The sequence below is a fragment of the Rattus norvegicus genome, chromosome 4 (assembly GCF_021556685.1).
Source record: "Rattus norvegicus strain SHRSP/BbbUtx chromosome 4, alternate assembly SHRSP_T2T, whole genome shotgun sequence".
Classification (NCBI taxonomy): Eukaryota; Metazoa; Chordata; class Mammalia; order Rodentia; family Muridae; genus Rattus; species Rattus norvegicus.
In genome coordinates, this window is record NC_141537.1 from 169,409,716 (window position 1) to 169,426,202 (window position 16,487).

General features: G+C 40.9%; 1 protein-coding gene across 4 annotated transcripts in view; it reads right to left on the reverse strand.

Moving 5' to 3' along the window:
- Nucleotides 1-16,487, reverse strand: part of Lrp6 (LDL receptor related protein 6) — a 133,771-nt gene that overhangs the window by 52,843 nt on the left and 64,441 nt on the right. The gene's annotated exons all lie outside the window — the stretch shown is intronic.

Consider the following 16,487-nt stretch of genomic DNA (forward strand, 5'->3'; position numbering starts at 1 on the left):
ACGCACAAAATAAAGAAAGAATATTAAAAGCAGTAAGGGAAAAAGGTCAAGTAACATATAAAGGGAGACCTATCAGAATCACACCAGACTTCTCGCCAGAAACTATGAAGGCCAGAAGATCCTGGACTGATGTTATACAGACCCTAAGAGAACACAAATGCCAGCCCAGGTTACTGTATCCAGCAAAACTCTCAATTAACATTGATGGAGAAACCAAGATATTCCATGACAAAACCAAATTTACACAATATCTTTCTACAAATCCAGCACTACAAAGGATAGTAAATGGTAAAGCCCAACATAAGGAGGCAAGCTATACCCTAGAAGAAGCAAGAAACTAATCGTCTTGGCAACAAAACAAAGAGAATGAAAGCACACAAACATAACCTCACATCCAAATATGAATATAACGGGAAGCAATAATCACTATTCCTTAATATCTCTCAATGTCAGTGGCCTCAACTCCCCAATAAAAAGACATAGATTAACAAACTGGATACGCAACGAGGACCCTGCATTCTGCTGCCTACAGGAAACACACCTCAGAGACAAAGACAGACACTACCTCAGAGTGAAAGGCTGGAAAACAACTTTCCAAGCAAATGGTCAGAAGAAGCAAGCTGGAGTAGCCATTCTAATATCAAATAAAATCAATTTCCAACTAAAAGTCATCAAAAAAGATAAGGAAGGACGCTTCATATTCATCAAAGGAAAAATCAACCAAGATGAACTCTCAATCCTAAATATCTATGCCCCAAATACAAGGGCACTACATACGTAAAAGAAACCTTACTAAAGCTCAAAACACACATTGCACCTCACACAATAATAGTGGGAGATTTCAACACCCCACTCTCATCAATGGACAGATCATGGAAACAGAAATTAAACAGTGATGTAGACAGACTAAGAGAAGTCATGAGCCAAATGGACTTAACGGATATTTATAGAACATTCTATCCTAAACCAAAAGGATATACCTTCTTCTCAGCTCCTCATGGTACTTTCTCCAAAATTGACCATATAGTTGGTCAAAAAACGGGCCTCAACAGGTACAGAAAGATAGAAATAATCCCATGCGTGCTATCAGACCACCTCGGCCTAAAACTGGTCTTCAATAACAATAAGGGAAGAATGCGCACATATACGTGGAAATTGAACATTGCTCTACTCAATGATAACCTGGTCAAGGAAGAAATAAAGAAAGAAATTAAAAACTTTTTAGAATTTAATGAAAATGAAGATACAACATACTCAAACTTATGGGACACAATGAAAGCTGTGCTAAGAGGAAAACTCATAGCGCTGAGTGCCTGCAGAAAGAAACAGGAAAGAGCATATGTCAGCAGCTTGACAGCACACCTAAAAGCTCTAGAACAAAAAGAAGCAAATACACCCAGGAGGAGTAGAAGGCAGGAAATAATCAAACTCAGAGCTGAAATCAACCAAGTAGAAACAAAAAGGACCATAGAAAGAATCAACAGAACCAAAAGTTGGTTCTTTGAGAAAATCAACAAGATAGATAAACCCTTAGCCAGACTAACGAGAGGACACAGAGAGTGCGTCCAAATTAACAAAATCAGAAATGAAAAGGGAGACATAACTACAGATTCAGAGGAAATTCAAAAAATCATCAGATCTTACTATAAAAACCTATATTCAACAAAACTTGAAAATCTTCAGGAAATGGACAATTTCCTAGACAGATACCAGGTATCAAAGTTAAATCAGGAACAGATAAACCAGTTAAACAACCCCATAACTCCTAAGGAAATAGAAGCAGTCATTAAAGGTCTCCCAACCAAAAAGAGCCCAGGTCCAGACGGGTTTAGTGCAGAATTCTATTAAACCTTCATAGAAGACCTCATACCAATATTATCCAAACTATTCCACAAAATTGAAACAGATGGAGCCCTACCGAATTCCTTCTACAAAGCCACAATTACTCTTATACCTAAACCACACAAAGACACAACAAAGAAAGAGAACTTCAGACCAATTTCCCTTATGAATATCGACGCAAAAATACTCAATAAAATTCTGGCAAACCGAATTCAAGAGCACATCAAAACAATCATCCACCATGATCAAGTAGGCTTCATCCCAGGCAGGCAGGGATGGTTTAATATACGGAAAACCATCAACGTGATCCATTATATAAACAAACTGAAAGAACAGAACCACATGATCATTTCATTAGATGCTGAGAAAGCATTTGACAAAATTCAACACCCCTTCATGATAAAAGTCCTGGAAAGAATAGGAATTCAAGGCCCATACCTAAACATAGTAAAAGCCATATACAGCAAACCAGTTGCTAACATTAAACTAAATGGAGAGAAACTTGAAGCAATCCCACTAAAATCAGGGACTAGACAAGGCTGCCCACTCTCTCCCTACTTATTCAATATAGTTCTTGAAGTTCTAGCCAGAGCAATCAGACAACAAAAGGAGATCAAAGGGATACAGATCGGAAAAGAAGAGGTCAAACTATCACTATTTGCAGATGACATGATAGTATATTTAAGTGATCCCAAAAGTTCCACCAGAGAACTACTAAAGCTGATAAACAACTTCAGCAAAGTGGCTGGGTATAAAATTAACTCAAATAAATCAGTTGCCTTCCTCTATACAAAAGAGAAACAAGCCGAGAAAGAAATTAGGGAAACGATACCCTTCATAATAGACCCAAATAATATAAAGTACCTCGGTGTGACTTTAACCAAGCAAGTAAAAGATCTGTACAATAAGAACTTCAAGACACTGAGGAAAGAAATTGAAGAAGACCTCAGAAGATGGAAAGATCTCCCATGCTCATGGATTGGCAGGATTAATATAGTAAAAATGGCCATTTTACCAAAAGCAATCTACAGATTCAATGCAATCCCCATCAAAATACCAATCCAATTCTTCAAAGAGTTAGACAGAACAATTTGCAAATTCATCTGGAATAACAAAAAACCCAGGATAGCTAAAGCTATCCTCAACAATAAAAGGACTTCAGGGGGAATCACTATCCCTGAACTCAAGCAGTATTACAGAGCAATAGTGATAAAAACTGCATGGTATTGGTACAGAGACAGACAGATAGACCAATGGAATAGAACTGAAGACCCAGAAATGAACCCACACACCTATGGTCACTTGATTTTTGACAAAGGAGCCAAAACCATCCAATGGAAAAAAGATAGCATTTTCAGCAAATGGTGCTGGTTCAACTGGAGGTCAACATGTAGAAGAATGCAGATCGATCCATGCTTATCACCCTGTACAAAGCTTAAGTCCAAGTGGATCAAGGACCTCCACATCAAACCAGACACACTCAAACTAATAGAAGAAAAACTAGGGAAGCATCTGGAACACATGGGCACTGGAAAAAATTTCCTGAACAAAACACCAATGGCTTATGCTCTAAGATCAAGAATCGACAAATGGGATCTCATAAAACTGCAAAGCTTCTGTAAGGCAAAGGACACTGTGGTTAGGACAAAACGGCAACCAACAGATTGGGAAAAGATCTTTACCAATCCTACAACAGATAGAGGCCTTATATCCAAAATATACAAAGAACTCAAGAAGTTAGACCGCAGGGAAACAAATAACCCTATTAAAAAATGGGGTTCAGAGCTAAACAAAGAATTCACAGCTGAGGAATGCCGAATGGCTGAGAAACACCTAAAGAAATGTTCAACATCTTTAGTCATAAGGGAAATGCAAATCAAAACAATCCTGAGATTTCACCTCACACCAGTGCGATTGGCTAAGATCAAAAACTCAGGTGACAGCAGATGCTGGCGAGGATGTGGAGAAAGAGGAACACTCCTCCATTGTTGGTGGGATTGCAGACTGGTAAAACCATTCTGGAAATCAGTCTGGAGGTTCCTCAGAAAATTGGACATTGAACTGCCTGAGGATCCAGCTATACCTCTCTTGGGCATATACCCAAAAGATGCCCCAACATATAAAAGAGACACGTGCTCCACTATGTTCATCGCAGCCTTATTTATAATAGCCAGAAACTGGAAAGAACCCAGATGCCCTTCAACAGAGGAATGGATACAGAAAATGTGGTACATCTACACAATGGAATATTACTCAGCTATCAAAAACAACGACTTTATGAAATTCGTAGGCAAATGGTTGGAACTGGAAAATATCATCCTGAGTGAGGTAACCCAATCACAGAAAGACATACATGGTATGCACTCATTGATAAGTGGCTATTAGCCCAAATGCTTGAATTACCCTAGATCCCTAGAACAAACGAAACTCAAGACGGATGATCAAAATGTGAATGCTTCACTCCTTCTTTAAATGAGGAAAAAGAATACCCTTGGCAGGGAAGGGAGAGGCAAAGATTAAAACAGAGACTGAAGGAACACCCATTCAGAGCCTGCCCCACATGTGGCCCATACATATACAGCCACCCAATTAGACAAGATGGATGAAGCAAAGAAGTTCAGACCAACAGGAGCCGGATGTAGATCGCTCCTGAGAGACACAGCCAGAATACAGCAAATATAGAGGCGAATGCCAGCAGCAAACCACTGAACTGAGAATAGGTCCCCTATTGAAGGAATCAGAGAAAGAACTGGAAGAGCTTGAAGGGGCTCGAGACCCCAAAAGTACAACAATGCCAAGCAACCAGAGCTTCCAGGGACTAAGCCACTACCTAAAGACTATACATGGACTGACCCTGGACTCTGACCCCATAGGTAGCAATGAATATCCTAGTAAGAGCACCAGTGGAAGGGGAAGCCCTGGGTCCTGCTAAGACTGAACCCCCAGTGAACTAGTCTATGGGGGGAGGGCGGCAATGGGGGGAGGGTTGGGAGGGGAACACCCATAAGGAAGGGGAGGGGGGAGGGGGATGTTTGCTGGGAACCGGGAAAGGGAATAACACTCGAAATGTATATAAGAAATACTCAAGTTAATAAATAAATAAATAAATAAATAAATAAATAAAAAGTAAAGTGGAGTATATAAAACATTACATACTTAATCTAACTTAATCTAACTTAATCAAATGTTCTCTCAATAAATAAATATTAAGTTTGTTAATTACATTTTAAGAATTTGTTTTCATTCTAGGACTCCTGCTCTGTATTTTATACAGGTCAACTCAGACACCCGCACATCTGGCTAGTGGCTACATGCTGGACTATGTGGACTCAAATTTCAATGATGTCAGTATATAGCATACAATGAATTTCTTCTTCTCTATTTTAAATTTATAAACCTATCCCATTCTGTGCCAGTAACCTTCAGTCTCAGGTTGAAGGCACGAAAACTACACTTTGATATCTTTCTTCTTACATTTCCCTTACAAGCTTACATGTTGTGTCTGGGGGTAACTAAAAGGCCTAACTGGCTTGCCTCTTCTAATCTCAAACAGCGTAGCATTATTGAGAGAACTCTTCCCTTGAGCTGTGCAGCACTCGGGATGAACCGGCATGGACAGCTGGGTGGTTCATAGTCCATCATCTTTATTCTGCTTTCTATGTGCCTGACATCTTCCATGAGAAAAATGAAGGGAGGGAGATAAGGAACCAGGCCAAGGGCACTTAGATCACAACAGTAACTGCTCGTGCATGCGTGAGAAATAAATGCTCTTATCACTTCTGTTCTCAATATGATACGAGAGTAATTAAAGGGTCCTCTGAAAAAATTAAAGGATCAGCAGCTTAAGTGAAGTCTGAATGTAAAAATTAAAATCTACGGAATGCTTTGTTTCCCTTTGTGTAAGTTCCAATGACCACTGAAAGCAGTTTCCTTTATGGAGGTGACATTGCCATTAGGATGTGGTGTTCTCGGATCAGCCATGCTGCCCTCGTGGTGGGCAGAGGCCGCAGCATGGGAGAAGCTGCTTGGTCTCCAGGAAAGTCACTATCCAGTTCTCACTGCCAATAGTTTTTGACAGATTACTAGATTTAAACATGATTTTAAGCCCTTTACATTTAAAATACAGCAAATCATAGTAAAAACTCGTTTCTATCTAAATCCAGGACAAATAAAAGAAAAATTCAGGTGCTTCCAAAAGATAACCTTTATACTTTAAAAAGTGAGCCAGCATTAATTATATTTGGCAACTCCTGAGAGTGTTTCACTATTACCTCAGACCAGCTTAATTAGCTAAACTGAAATAAGACTTCTGTCGTTTCTAAAATCTAACTCCAAATCTGAACTAGAGTCTGCAGTGGCACGCGCAGGCATTCTGAGGCATTCCCAAACTCTGTTACCCGCACTGAGATATAGGCTGTAACTGGCAATAGATGTCGGCTGGCACAGAAAATGTGCACAAAGACTAAGTAATGGCAAAATTCCCATAGACACCACATCCAGGTTTTCATCAGCTTCATCAGCTAATTAAATGTCAAGACAGACTTGCCCAGGAAATCTTGGCATGCTGCCAGTGAACTACCAAAACTGCTTCTATGTAACTTCACATGACTAGACATGTTGAAGGAACACATGACAGAAAAACAGCTAGAGTGCCAAAGCTACAAAGCTCTATGCTGTACACATAAATTATGCTCTAAGTCAGCATTTTTGGCCGGGGGGGGGGGGGGGAGAGGTCACTACCCCTTGGAGGTGGCATATCAGATGTTTACATTACGATTTATAAGAGTTACAGTCAAAATTACAGTTATGAAGTAACAATGAAATAATGTTAGGGTTAAGGTCACAACATGAAGAACTATTAAGGGGTACAGCATTAAGGTTGAGAACCAGGGCTTGAAATGAATCATTCTGTTTTAAATATTCCAAGCAATATCCAAAAGAAAGGTCATTAAAAGCTTGTGTATTAAGAAAGGTATATAAGAACTTAGAGGAGTGTATTTTATCTTTGATATAAGATATGAAAATCTAACTGCAGCAAACTGTCAGTCAAAAGTATAAAAAGCTGAGAAAGAGGATGGGAAAGGGAATACTGCACTCAGAAGACTGGGGCAGGAGGATTACTAGACTTCAAGAGTTCAATGCCAGCCCTGAAAATATAGCAAAAGAAAGAAAGAAAGAAGAAAAAAAAAAAAAACACCAAGGAAAGAGGAATACTCAGGACACAGAAGGCAAAGTTAAGGGATACCATGCACCTGTTTACAGTGCCATCCTCAAAGTTCTCAAACCTTGGCCAAGACACCTACATCTGAGCATATATACATGTTTTTAGCATGAAAAGAAAATTACAATGTGTTAAGTACACTATGTAATTTTACATAGGGAAAATAATCAGGCTTAGAATTAGACATGTCCAGGTACTGGGCTCCTTTTCAGATGCATCCTTAGCTCCTGAGTCACTATTTCAATGGAGTCTTTTTAAGCCTGAACTATTCAGCCTGTATAGTTAAGAACCATTTTCCACACGTATCTCTGTATTCAAGGCCAGCCTGGTCTACAGAGTGAAATCCAGGGCTGCACGAAGAAAGCTTGTTTTGAAAAACTAAAGACGAGAGCGAGGGCAAGGAAAAGGGCAAGGGCGAGAGAGAACTTATTTCCAGATAAAGGTGCCACTATGATCAAGACCATTAAGTCAATTATATCAGCAATTTATCAAATGCTTCTCAGAGTTCCACTGTCTTGAAGTCACAAATAAATAAATAAAGCATTGTGTCAACATGGAAACTTACCTCTCATTCTTTTCAAACACAACTAAAATAAATTCTACTTGTAATCAAAGTAGAAAAATGCATCAATTGTAATACTTTAATATTAAAAAGCAGACTGATTGCCCCGAGACTAGTGAGCACAACTGACTAGATACAGATTATAAATACACTCCAGAAAGAACTAATGCTCCTTGGAAAAACAACAGGTTCTAGAATGGAGGTGAGGGAACTGTGAGCTGAGGCTGAGTGGTAAACGACAGAGGCTCCTCAAAAGCTTAAATGGTGAGACCCAGCATCCCACTCCTAAGTACATACCCAAAAGAACTGAAGAGCAGACTTCACGCAGACATTTACACTCCACGTGTGGCAGACTGTTCACAACCAGGAGGTGGAAGCAAACACAGTGTGCATCAACAGACAGATGGGGCTAAACCAGCGTGGCCTCTACACGCAATGTGATGCTATTCAGCCTTAAATAATAACTAAACGTGCAAGTGCTGGGATGGTTAGTAAAAGTGCGGACGGCATAATATTCTACTGTAACAGACACCAGGATGATGGCTGCTGCATGCTGGAGAAGGGAATGGGGAGAGGGGAGTGCTGCTCAATGGCTATCATTATTGTAGATGATAAAAAACAGAGATCTGCTATATTTACATTAATGCTAAGATAATATTTATTGTCTGTGTTTTTACAACTTAAAAAAATGAGGTATATAAAAAGGGCACAAATGCCAACATGGAACGATTCATAAAACAGCGAAATACTCTTAAGAAAATGTACTGGCATCCACGAGTGTGCACAAGTGGAGAGCTGGTGAAATCTGTAAGAGAATCACACGTACTTCCCTCCAGGAGAATCCAATACACAAGAAATTACAAACATGGCACTAGACTTAACCTCAAGTGTAGATAATGCGTTATGGTCATATAACGTGAACCCAGTGACAGCAAAGTTCTTAAAAACTTTAAGTCTGAAAGTATTCAGAGTGAACAGTTCAAAACTGAGGCAGCAGAAAACAGTGCAAAAAGCACTGTGCTGGGGAGTAAGAGACTTGTGTTCCATTCTTGTCCTTGGGCAAATAAAAATCTAAAGGGGGTGGGGGTTGGGGGAGAGACCACCAATATTCGTGAAATTTTAGAAAGTGAAGACTGAAACAGAAGGAACAAGATCTCTGGTGTAAGGATGTTCTTTTAGAAACAAAGAATGGCTAATTTTATGAGATATGAAAAATAGCTTTCTCTTGTCCAAAAGAGGTAAAACGCTAAAAACCCAGGAAGATATCTATTTACTCACTACCTGTAAGCTAGTGCCATCTGTAAGCAGGCACGGTGTTTAAATGAGATGTCCCTCATAAGCCTGGTCCTCAGCTGTTTGGGGGCTGGGAAATGTGGCCTTGCTAAAGGAAGTACATCACGGGGGTCAGGGAGGACCTCTGAGGTTTCAAAATACTTGTGTCAGTTCCCACTTACCTTTCTGCTTCCTATCTGTGGACTGAGATGTGAGCGCTCGCCCACTTGTTCACTCAGCTGCCCCATGCCATGCCTGCCTGCTACCTGCTCCTCAAGACAGAGAGACTCTTATTTACACATCTGCAGCTCTGAGACCCAGCAAACCCTTCTCTCTCTAAGTTGCCGTGGCCGTGGTGGCCATGGAGTTTTATCAGTGCAACAGAAAAGGAACTGAGATAGCACAGGATTTTCCTCTAAGAATAACACAGTAGCTAGAATACAGCAGTGGTATTAAAGATCAAGGCCAAGTTATCAGAGTTCGTCCAAAAATTAGTTTAACAAATAAATTGCAGGGTTGCATTATTTTCTTGTGGTGGTGATGTATCCTGGGGACTGCTGCCAGGGCCTCACACATGCTAAGCAAGTACTTTACCCTTGAGCTAGATCCTCAGCCCTTTAAGCCTGCATTATTACATTCTTTGCAGGTCTAAATTTTTATGTTATAGATTACATTTAAAGTTGAATACTTAAGGAGGAGGGCAAGCTAAAGAATCCTTTTTTTTTCATCAGAGAGAACTTTCAGAATGAACAGAGGTGAGATCTTTAAATAGCTGCTGAGACCTATAAGTTGGTGTAAGAAGTCAAAACTCCTACATCCGTTAAGTACTCAGTGCGTGCAAATTCCTTCTTAAGAAGTTCCCAAGTAGTGACCTTTGCCACTACTTACACACCAACCCTTTCCAATCCTTCTAAAGACAATAAAAAGATTATCAACGACCTTTTAAATCTACAGTAGGTCCCCACATCTAAAAAAAAAAACAAAAACAAAAGAATATTCAGCCCATAAAATAGTATTTTGCATGAACTCCATTAGTTTAAAAGAATTAATGTATTTGGCAAGCATCAACCAACAGCTTTAAAAATTTATTAAACCTATCACTTGGGTTAGTAATGGAACAGACTGAATATAGGAGATATGACACTGTCCTCTGGGCATGAAGACACGGCCCATAGGCAATCCTTATTAACATTCTCTTACAGAAAGGGGGTAGGGGTGAAGGTGTGTTCACTAAGCAATTAATGAAGGACTCACGAGTGGATAAGGCACTCAAGGAAGTGGGGACATAAGGCCCCACCTGCCCAAGAGTATATAAGAATTTAGTTTCACTGAGAGGGAGACTCATCTTTAGTGGTACTGCCTATAAATTACCCATTTTTCCATACGAAACCAAAATAAGCTCACAGGCTCACCAAGCTGGACTTGAAGAAGTCATGTCCTCAGTCTATCACTGCTCTGCTCTGCTACCTGGAGTGAACGAACATCTGGTCATCCCTGTCCATGAGAAGTCACAGACAGCCTAGCAGAAAAGGGCCTTTCAGAAAACCTGAGTCACTGAAGAGCTGCAGCTCCCAACAAGCTGCTTTACATCAATAGTGATTAACTGTGAAGCAAATAAAAAAACAAAAAACTGCCTCCTGCAATTCTCCCAAGAAAAGTAAATTATCCTTTCTTGACCTAAGAGACAGTTAAGAATAAACATCAGAAACTGTTACAGCTAAAAAGAACCATAAACACTGTTTAGTTCAAGTGGTCTTACTGGTCAAAATATAAACAATAAAAATTATGTAAATAATCTACAGTCACTCACTGAAATATAAAATAAAAAGTGAAGGTAAGGGCCCTGTATTGTAAAATGTTTCCCAATAAAATTGATACTACCGCTCTTCCCTACTTAACACTGACATAAACTAGAAGACATAGATTCCATCCTGTCAAGAAGGGAAGACAGTGGGGTTGGGGATTTAGCTCAGCGGTAGAGTGCTTGCCTAGCGAGCGCAAGGCCCTGGGTTCGGTCCCCAGCTCCGAAAAAAAGAAAAAAGAAAAAAAAAAAAAAAGGAAGACAGTAAAACCTTTTCCCCTGAGCTCAAAGCCTAAAGAAATAACCTTAGATGGTGAGGGCGCCCAGTGGCTGCTCAGGGCCTTGTACATCCTAGATGAGTAGCACAGTACTGAGCTGTGCCCACACCCAGCAATAAAGCACTTTAAAAAGACTAGGACTGAAACTAAAAATAGCACTGTCCCTATCAAGTGGTTTTATATTAAACACAAGATGTAAAACCCAAACAGTACATTTTTTAAAAATGGTTCAAGAACAAGCAAGTTCAGAACTAGGCTACTAAGGCGCTAAGCAGCAGCACGCATTAGACTGTTCTGAGATTTTACAGATGAAACTATGCGGACACCTCATCGGGTGACTTGTCTTGCCTGGTGAGGCTGCAGGGCTTGGTGTGGCAGTCAGGAGAGCACGACAGCACCTATCATCAAGGCTCCCTTAATGAGGCCGCAGCACACACGTGCTCATGGACTGCTCTGGCTTCTCTAGGTTATAACACATTGTTTCTACAACTGTATAATGTCAACAAACTTCCAATAGTAGTTCACAAACTTGTGAACCCCTACGTACCCTTGAAAGAAATAAAGGAATAGAATAAAGCAAAACCAGGCTTAAGATTTCAATGACAGTTTTATCCGTCTTTCTTCTGTGATGAGATGTCAGGAAGATATGGAGGAAAATATAAATTCAGAAACATGCACACAGTGTGGTAAGGAAATACAAATGGGCCAAGATTAGGAATTTAGATACACTATCTTGAAGATTTCTCAAACTGAAAGCATAATCAATTTTAAGGAACACTAGACAATCAATGTTGTAAACTGGAGAAGATGCAAAAGAAAATACTCATTGACATTTGACATTTAAAACCAACAGCTTTATCTTAACAAAAGGTAATTATATCGTTATAACTTCTTAATCTTAGAAACCAGCACCAAGGAAAAGCAACAGACAGGCCTATAGGTTTCTGACAGACTTTCACATTATATAGGCTAAAACTATGAAACAAAGAAATTCCTTTAAAAGGAAATCTGAATACTTGGGAAAGAAATGTCCTTATTAGGATATTGATGAAGCAGAGGAAGCTGTCATCAGAGGAAAATGCAGCCCTCAATTGCAGGTTCAGAATATGAAACAGAACATTCACCAACTGCCAAGTTTTCAACACAACACAGACAATAATACCTCTTTATTCAAAAGTGCTTGGTACTGAAAGATTCTAATAATCTCTGCCTCTCTTCCTCAAAACAAACAAAAACAAAAAACCTCAGTGCCTGGTTTACTCAGATCTGGACTACGAAACCTACAGAGACTATATTAACAAAGTACTTACAATAAGGGATTTCAAACAAATTTACACATGGTCAAGTCAAGACAGTCTTATTAGGAGTAACTACCAAGTGCCACACACTATCAGAAAAAGCCCAGAAACAGGCAAGGGACAAACAAAAAGCACTATAAAAACTGAAGAAATTTTAGTTATATTATTTTGATAGAAGAATAATTAAAGCTTAATTGTTTCCCACTTAGTTATATGCATGTACAATGAGAAAGCATCATCAAGGAAACCTAACTGGACGGGGGATACACTCTTGTGGTCTCCCAACACTTGGGAGACAAGGAGGAAGGTGACTTTGTGACCAGTCTGGGCAATGTGGAGACCCATTCTCAAACCAACCAAGCAGACAGACAGACAAGCTTTAAGTGTCAGTGACATGTGTGCTATTAGTTAGCAGTACTGCAGTACTAATGTTTGGGGCTGACCAAGAAGATGTGAATGTTGTCAAATGGTTTTCCGATAACTATAAGGTGATATAAAACATAAATAAAGGCTTTTGAGATTTCCCTTCCAGAAAAATGGAAACTTCTTTCTGCTACTCCAAGAAGCTGTAAACACTGCAGTTAGGATAGGACTGGGAGGCGGGGACAAAGCTTAAGTGCTACAGAAGCTCCGCCCACATGATGACGGGCAGGACAAGCACTAGCTCGCTCCTCTAAACACCGCCCACAGGGTGCCACAGAAAGAGCATGGCGCCGGCCACACCGTTATTATCAACCTGCAGCCTGCCTCGATTTGTAGAAGACATTTGTAAGTGTCAAGACACTCTATCTTTCCACAACTCTGTAAAAAAGAATCTGATCTGAAAGCCAGGGCTCCCCGTTCTTCTTCCCTGTCTCTCTGAATCCTTACTCAACTCAACACTACCAGCATCTGCCACAGATCCAAGGTACCCACCCACTGGAGTACAAGTGTTCTGAGCTCCTCTAGGTCCTCCACTCCAAACACAAAAAAAAATTGTGCCACAGAATAATTTCAGAGATAACTATCTTTCCCTTCTCAAGTGCACTATAAATATTTTATCCAAAATAAACTCTAAGTCTTGAGAAGCAAACGGGCTCCCACAGCCTGGTATCCCTTCTAGTCCCAGGAGTAAGCAGCCACTACTCGTGAGCACCACACACTGAGAAGCTTCCTTGGAAGACAGGGTTGGAAGGGGTCTTAGCACCCACACCAGGTCAGAGGAACCAACCTGCTGCTGTACAACAGGAGGCTAACAATTAAAGTCTAAAGTCACACTTTTCACTAAATTGTAAACTTTGATACTATCTGCCTACTCGCTCTGAGGTACAGAGGGAAGCACAGGGGCAAACGCTTTCACCATCACTACTAGTCTCGGGATAGAGTGAAGGCTGGAGTAGGATGAATGCAGGTGAAGTGCTGTGCTCTTACACAGCTCAGTCTGCCGTCCACGAGCAGCTTGACAAATTAGCATAAAAAGGAATCAACAAGCAAGGCACAGACACACTTAGTCCCAACCCTCCAAGGCAAAGAAAGGCAGGGGAATCACCACAGCCCAGGACCACAGAGCCTGGGCAACACAGCCACGATGTCAGACAGACAGACAGAGAGACAGACAGACAGAGAGACAAAGAGAGACAGACAGAGAGACAGGCAGAGAGACAGACAAAGAGAGACAGAGAGACAGAGACAGGCAGAGAGACAGAGACAGACAGACAGAGAGACAGAGACAGGCAGAGAGACAGAGACAGACAGACAGAGAGACAGAGACAGGCAGAGAGACAGACTGACAGAGACAGACAGGAGACAAAAAAGACAGAATGAGGAAGGAGAGGGAGGGGAGGAGGGAGGAAGGGGGGATAAAGGAAGAAGGAAGAAAGGAGTCAGGGGAAGAAGGCAGTGGAGATAAACAGGAATAACTGCCCCATCTGGAGACCCTCCATGAGAGAAAGAACCCACACTGTTACAGACTCGCATAACTGTCTCCTGAGAGGCCGCATCCAGCAGTGGGTGGAGGCAGAGGCACAGTGTACTGCATCCTCACCTACACATCTTTATATGGTAGAAGCACGGTGCCATTGCTAAAACTGTAACATCATTAATATTGTCACAAGCTCTGCCTCTATTTGTAGGAGATAAATTTCAGTGTCGAGGCAGAACTCAGGAAGTCTTGTGGAAGACTGGGGGATAGAAGTGAGAAAGCCAGAGGGATCAAGGATACCACAAGAAGACCTACAGCGTCAACTAACCTGAGCCCATGGGGACTCACAGAGCCTAAGCCACCAACCAGGGAGCATGCAGGAGCTGGACCTAGACCCCTACACATTGGAGCAGGGCTGTCTCAGCCTCTCTTCCCTGCCCTTTCCCCTTCCCGCTACCTGCCTGGTTGGGCCTCAGGGGGACAGGATGTGCCTAATCCTGCTGGGATGAGATATGCCAGGGTGGGGTGGTACCCAAGGGCAATGGTGAGAGGGATTTGTGAGGGTGGCACTGGGAAGGAAGGAGGGAGGACTGTCATTAGGATGTAAAGTGAATAAAAGAATTATTGGAAGAAAAAATAGGAGTAACTATTGTGTTCTAGATATATCTGAGGGCTTATACAACTAACAGCCATGTGCTAGAACATATTAAGATGTTCACAGAACATGTAAGAACATATGTGCTTATATATTAAGCAAGGGGCAGGTAATACCACAGGGAAGAAGTAGTGAAGGGGAGAGGGGACAAACAGTACCATGGTACACACAATAAGTTTTATTTAACCAATTATTATGTACTCATTTTATGAGTAAATTCTCATTTCCCTATCTAAATCCCCCTCAACTATGACTTTGACTAAAGTTATGTGTCTAAAATAATACACCTGGAAATGGGAGAGAGAATGCACTCTGTCAGAAGCGAGAAGCTACGCCTTTCTTTTCAAGCCAATTAATTCCTCACTATAACAAACCAACGACAAAACCAAATACTGAATTTTTTAACATCTCTAGATGATAATAAATTAAGCATTTCCCCCTTGTGTAAAATTTAAAGGGTGCTCGAGAGATGGCTCAGTGGTTAAGAGCACCGCTGGTCTTCCAGAGGTCCTGAGTTCAATTCCCAGCAACTCCATGGTGCCTTACAGTCATCTATAATGAATTCTGATGCCCTCTTCTGGCATGCAGGTGTACATGCAGACAGAACACTCATACATAAAATAAATAAATTCATCTTTTTTTAAAAAGGAAAACATTTCAAGAGTAGACACTTCTTCTAGGATAGATAAGCTTTTAACTGCTTTCTATTTGCTCATGTAGGGTCCACACCTGACCCACAGCACGCACTGTGAAGGGCTAGGGCACTTGATGAGTGACTTATACTTAAGCAAACAAAGCTAGCAGCCTCTCTGAAACATCAATCTGTCACCTCTGCCACGTTAGCGCTCCCCTCAAGCTGTCAAAGATCCAAATCCTAATGTGGACTGAGAGGGGGGTGGTGCACTGAGACTCTAACAGGGAGGAATGTTACACAGTTAGGCCATACAAAACCTTGTTAACAGAAACCAGCTGTTGGGGGAATGCAATTTCCAATATTTGGGACTGGTGTGGTATTAATGGGTTCCTGCAGTTCCAAGTTTCCACTCTGGAAGGAAAGCCCTTTAATTCATTATTCCCTGGGTGTCCCTGGCATGCCTCTGAATTACCTTTCTAAAATCACTGCTCCACAGCTCAAAGTGTGTGTCCATAAGGTCAGTGCAGAGGCTGTCTAGCCTAATCTACATTCAGCAGCAAGGATGTGTCATTTACAAAACATTATGGTAACATATTTACTACTGCTTATTTTCACTATAATTCTACTTCCTGCAAACTTAATTCTATCAGTTGGTAAAAATCTTTCCCCAGGATTTGGCTGTTTCTCCCATATAGTCCACACATCAATCTAAAACTTGTTTTTCCTGTGGAATGGTGGCATGTGCCTATAATCCCAGCACTTCAGAAACTAACACAGAAGAGTCACAAATCTGAACTAGCTTGGTCTATATAGTGAAACCATGCCTACAAAAACAAAATGTTTGTTCTCACATAACCAGCTGAATACTTAATATATTCCACTACCAAATCCAACACCACAAACAACAACAAAAAAGCTGCATACACGCACCCATGCATGCGTACACGTGCAACTCTGTTCTCCTGACTTAGGACTGCCAGGTTTTCCTATATGGATCTTATATAATGTTGGTTTGCAGAAAACT